This window comes from Halichoerus grypus, chromosome 9 (assembly GCF_964656455.1).
Source record: "Halichoerus grypus chromosome 9, mHalGry1.hap1.1, whole genome shotgun sequence".
NCBI lineage: Eukaryota > Metazoa > Chordata > Mammalia > Carnivora > Phocidae > Halichoerus > Halichoerus grypus.
The window spans coordinates 41,877,523-41,883,463 of NC_135720.1; the positions used below are offsets into that span (position 1 = coordinate 41,877,523).

General features: G+C 39.5%; 1 pseudogene; it reads right to left on the bottom strand.

Moving 5' to 3' along the window:
• Positions 1-3,184: 3,184 nt before the first annotated feature.
• LOC118554081 (high mobility group protein B1 pseudogene) lies at positions 3,185-5,586 on the bottom strand (annotated as a pseudogene).
• Between the last annotated feature and the right edge of the window lie 355 nt (positions 5,587-5,941).

A 5,941-nucleotide genomic window follows, 5' to 3' on the forward strand; every position in this document is an offset into this window, starting at 1 on the left:
ATTCAGCTACACACAGCTAGGGGGATAGAAAGGCAAGATGCTGCATAGAAATGGCCTTGAATTGCTTTCCCTCGTTGGCAGAGAACTAGAAAATGAGTGGGAGTGGAAGTTCAAAACAGTTGTAGCTTTTGAGTGTTAGACAGATTAGATGAGAATACAAAATTCCTGAATATATGGGGGGGCTGAGGAAAAGAAATATATATATGTTTTAAGATTTATTTATTTATTCAAGAGAGAGGCAGACAAAGAGTCTTAAGCAGACTCTGTGCTAAGCATGGAGCCTGACACAGGGCTCGATCTCACGACCCTGATATCATGACCTGAGCTGAAACCAAGAGTCAGATGCTTAACCAACTGTGCCACCCAGGCGCCCCAGAAATACATATATATATATATATATATTTTTTTTTTAAGATTTATTTATTTATTTTAGAGAGGGAGAGGGAGATGGGGATGCAGGGCAGAGACAGAGGGAGAAAGAGGAAGCAGACTCCACACTGAATGCAGAGCCCCCAATGTGAGGCTCAATCTCAGGACCCGAGATCATGACCTGAGCTGAAATCAAGAGTAGGATGTTTAGCTGACTGAACTACCCAGACACCCCAATATATGTTTAATCTTTAGAAAAAGAGACTATAGGAAATTCTTCATGATCTGCCCAACTATTATTTCTCCTTATGAGAAAAGTGCTAACACTTCAGAATGTGAATTACAAGTACACTTAAAACAACATTTCCTGAAATGTTTAAGCTAAATGAGAAGAAATTAGCAAAACTTTTTTATAAAGTTTCTTTCTTCAAAATTTGTTAACAAAAGGCCTATCTCCTGGTAAAGGAGGTATGTGTGAGTCTACCTGAAGGTAAATTACCCACTGTATCACTCTAGAAAAAAAATAAAAGTAAGACTGTCTAAGCAGAACTGTAAGAGGTTTATTTTTATTTATTTTTTGTTTTATTTAAAGAAAGAGAAGGGGAAAGAGAGAGAGAGAGTGGTGGAAGGAAGGCAGAGAGAAAAGGAGAGAAAATCTCAAGCAGGCTCCACGCCCAGGGCAGAGGCTGACTTGGGGCTTGATCTCACGACACTGAGATCATGACCTGAGCCAAAATCAAGAGTCTGATGCTTACCGACTGAACAACTCAGGAGCCCAGAACTGTAAGAGGTTTAGAGTAGGGGTTTCAAATTTCTAAATTTGAAATATGCCCAACATAATTACCATTCCTATGCTCAAAGCCTTTATTATAAGGCTCATTTGAAAAAAAAAAAATGAAAGGCTATGGGTGTTTTCATTCAGGCTGAGGTATAATTACACATGTTTTGCTTCTATTAATTCATCACATGTCAAAAACTGGGGTCATAGAATATGGAAAATAAGAAGAAATTGATATTCCTATTGTACCTGCTTTCAACTGATGGCAAGCTGATAAGAATGTACTCATAACTTTTTTACTTTTTGATTTATTTTCAAGGTCACTGTATCATAAATTATCTGCTTTATGTATTTTGGGCATTAGGAATTGGAAACCCTTTTCTATTGTACTACACTCCTATTTTCACACCCTAACAAGAAGACCATTTCACTTCATCTTTCGGATTTACAAAGATTAGAGTGCCCCTACTTACAGCTAGTGGGATGGGATTTTCCAAGGAATTAAAAATGTATAGTTCCAGGGGCGCCTGGGTGTCTGATTCCTGATTTTGGCTCAGGTCATGATCTCAGGATTGTGAGATAAACCCGCAACTTGGACTCTGTGCTCAGCGGGGAGTCTCCTTGAGATTCTCTCTCTTCCTCTCCCTCTGCCCCTACCCCTTGCACTCTCTTTCTCTCTCTCTAAAGTAATTCAATCAATAAATCAATCAATCTTTTAAAAAATAAAATAAAATAAATATGTGTAGTTCCAGCAACTTCTCTCTTACCTTGTGGTTATAAAATAGAACAGAAAAGTTGAAGCATAAGATTTCTTTCTTCATATTATACGGAAGGAAAAATTCTTCCTCTATCCTTCAAGGTCTTCCAGCTGCACTAAGATAAATTTACATGAGACAGATAAATAGGAGGAAAAAATTATTATGTGCACATGGAGGTCCAATAATGAAAATGAGATCTAAAGAAATGACCAAGGCAGGCTGCTATTATACTTTTTAGACAAAGAGACAATAAATTTGTAAGGAATTGACAGGATAAAGAAAACAAATGTTTGGGAGCTTTAATTAGTAAGGAATTCTAAATGGAATTTGGGCAGAGGTAGTGATTAGAAAAAAGTAACAAGGTTTGCTTCTGTAGCTTTCTCAGCTTTAAAGTTCCTCTCTCTGGTGATAAGGATGTCTTTTACTTCTTAGTACAGGGAGAGTACATTTCAAATGGGATATTTACTTCCTGATTTCAGGAGGACAGAGGAGGGTCTGAGGGTCTTTGCACTGACTGTTATTTAAGTAATTTCTATTTTAAATAATCAATATGCCAAAGTGGCACATTTTGGGGTAGCTTGCCCCCGCTCCCATAGTATACTTTCTCTTCTAAAGAAGAACTAAGTTCAGGGGCGCCTGGGTGGCTCAGTCGTTAAGCGTCTGCCTTCGACTCAGGTCATGATCCCCGGGGTCCTGGGATCGAGCCCCGCATCGGGCTCCCTAATCCGCGGGAAGCCTGCTTCTCCCTCTCCTTCATGGTTATGGATGATAACCATGAAGTTATGCCCATAGCACTTATTATTATAAGGTCATTTCACTCCGCCTGGACAGACTTTGTGGTAAGCCTACTAGCTCCTGACTCAACATCAGTGCTGTACGGGGAAGCGGCTGGAGTGCAACAGCATCCAGCCTGACCACGTTTCTCTGCTTTTTTCTTTAAATTAAAAAAATTGTATTTACTCAGAAACATTCAGAATGTCAACAAAACAGCTGCAACTTTTTTTTCTTTGCAATTACAGAGTGGTATTAACAGTTAACAGAACGATTACTTCGTGTAGGCTGCATCAGAGACGACTGAAGATGAAAAACCTGCCATCCCCATCCATAACTAATCTGAACTGGGCACCAACAAGAACCTGTTTTCGATTTCCATACCAATTTACCATCCCCACACTGTCCCAGGCAAGGTTAGTGGCCACTGAAAATACCATCAGGACGGGGCTATATAAAGACACATCCGGTAGTGTGTTAACCATACAAGAAAAAGACACTGTACAGCTTAAAAACAAATCTTACACAGCCTTACATTTCCATTCTTCTTCTTTAAAAACAGCTGTGTACAGGGTGGAGGAGTGTAAAATGATTTAGAGACCAGAAAAAAAAAAAAACTGCGCTTGATCCAACTTCATTATCATCATCATCTTCTTCACCTTCCTCCTCCTCCTCTTTATCTTCCTCGTCTTCTTCCTTTTCCTTCTTTTTCTTGCTTTTGTCAGCCTTGACGACTCTCTCTCTCTTTTTTTTTTTCTGCGTCAGGCTTTCCTTTAGCTCGGTATGCAGCAATATCCTTTTCATATCCTGCCTGCAGCCTAGCAGCCTTTGGCCACCTGCGGCATGTTACTACCGCCCCTCTCTCCCAGTTTCTTGGCAGCCCCACCAACGGAGAAGCTGGAATGCTCTCCTTTGACTTGGGGGCAATGATCAGAACAAACCGAGAAAACGGCGAAAGGAGGCCACTTGGGTGCATTGTGATCCTTTTTGAGTTCCTTTTTGGTTTCCCCTTGAGGGGGGTATGTTTCCATTTCTCTTTAGCAGACATGATCTTGCACCTCTCTGAGCACTTCTTGGAAAACTCTGAGAAGTTGACTGAAGAATCTGGGTGCTTGTTCTTTTGCTCCTCTGGGCCAGTTTGGACAAAGAATGCATATGATGACATTTTGTTTCTGGGCTTCTTAGGATCTCCTTCACCCTGGTTAATTCTTTTCCTCAGCGAGGCACAGAGTCGCTTAGTGTCCGGCTCGCTCTCACTTGCCCCGGTGCTGTCTCTCTGGAGTTCAATGCACGCAACGTTCTCTGCCTTCTTAACTGTTCTACCAAGGCCTCACCTGAGTCTCCCCATAAAAATCAAGCACAACCTCAGAGAGTAGCAAGTGTTGAGGCAACAATAACAGCAATGTTGAACAATTATCTCAAAGAAAAATCATTATGTAAAGGGACTGTGGGAATCAGCAGCTGGGACTAAGTTTTAATTTTTTTCTTCCTCCCAGCGGGTAGGTTCTTTTGCTGAAGATAAGTAAATTATATGAAGAAATTATATTTCTTCTCCACATAAGACTTGCTGAGAGAGTAAATTTGTGACTCCCAACACATTTATAATTGTTGTTTACTTCTCTAAATCTTCAAAATGGCCCCATTTGTGTATGCATATATGAGAGCTATTTTTTTGGTCTGTCAGACTCCAAAAGGAATTAAGAACATTAGTTTTTAGCATCAAGACAAGCACAGACAGTACTCACCATTAACTATGGGTTAATTCTATTACAACACTTGTAAAAAAGTGATACCAAATTAGACCTGCTACAAAAAGGAAGATTTGATAGCATCAGAGTGAACTTTATGTTAAATGACGTTTAACAGGGAAAATTATCCCCTGGAGTGAACTAGCTGTTTACTCTCACCGATACCGGATTGAAAAAATAATTCAACTTGTAGATATATGCTACCATGGGCAAGAATTGGTTCATGGCTCTCCCAATGCTCATAGCAACAATCTACAAGGTAAATTTCCCTCCAGCTCTGAAAAATCATATTTATTGAAACAAATAAGTTTCCAATTACAAATATTTGAATGAGATACACAGATTAACTTGTTTAAAAATATGATTTCCCTTAGAAAAACAAATCCAAGAATAATTCCTCATGATGTAATGCATTAGCAGATTAATCTTGTCCTCTGATAGATGACCATAAAGTTACAGAATATAGAAACCTGTCTCAATATGGAATCTCTGTGGAGACTCGAACTACCAAGTGCCAAGTTGCTCAATAAATGCTAATTGCCAAAGATGATAATAATATGTTAACTCATTTCCCAAAGGGTCTTCTTTTTTTTTTTTTTTTTTTAAAGATTTTATTTATTTGACAGAGAGAGACACAGCGAGAGGGGGAACACAAGCAGGGGGAATGCGAGAGGGAGAAGCAGGATTCCCACAGAGCAGGGAGCCTGATGCGGGGCTCAATCCCAGGACCTCGGGATCATGACCTGAGCCGAAGGCAGACGCTTAACCACTGAGCCACCCAGGGGTCCCGCCAAAGGGTCTTCTTTTTTTCTGTTGGTTTCCACGTCCATCTACCTTAAACATTGAAAAGGAAGAAAAATGTCAGTACTCATAAGAAGTATAATATTTTCTATAATTTGTGACATTAAGAAATCTCTCATTATACATTTTAATTGCACAAACACATATACACATGCACACACACCATTCAGTGCAGTTAATTAGTTTCTAATTATTAACTTTGGAAACTTCTCCTCTCTTTGAATTATAACAGACACTTCAGAACTTACGTGGCTGAAAAGAAAAATGAGGAAGAGACCTGATCTTCTGTTCTTTAGCTTTGTCATGATTATTCCTTCTCTTGCACAATATAGCCATTTAGAGCTGGTCTTACCTGGTCCATGGGATACTATTGCTTTGGCTGGCAACAGTAATATAAAGGAAGTCACATGAACCTTATTGATACTACTAGAGACTGATGCTTCATTTTCAACCACATTCACTTTATTTTCAGTTATTGCCTCTCTGGTTTATGTTTGCAGAATATTTTCCTTATCTCCTCCTTGTCCCTTCAGAGAATCACAGCATGGCAAAGTGTCCCTATGTTAGGGAGCATTATGAGAAGGAAAAAGGCAAGGGCATGTTTATGCCATCTTCCTGCTTTATATCCATTATCAGTTAGGCATCTTCTTTCCTTTTAATCTGATCTCTTCTGTGTTTTGGTTACCTGGGGTAAAAGGAGAAGCAGGTATTGTCTT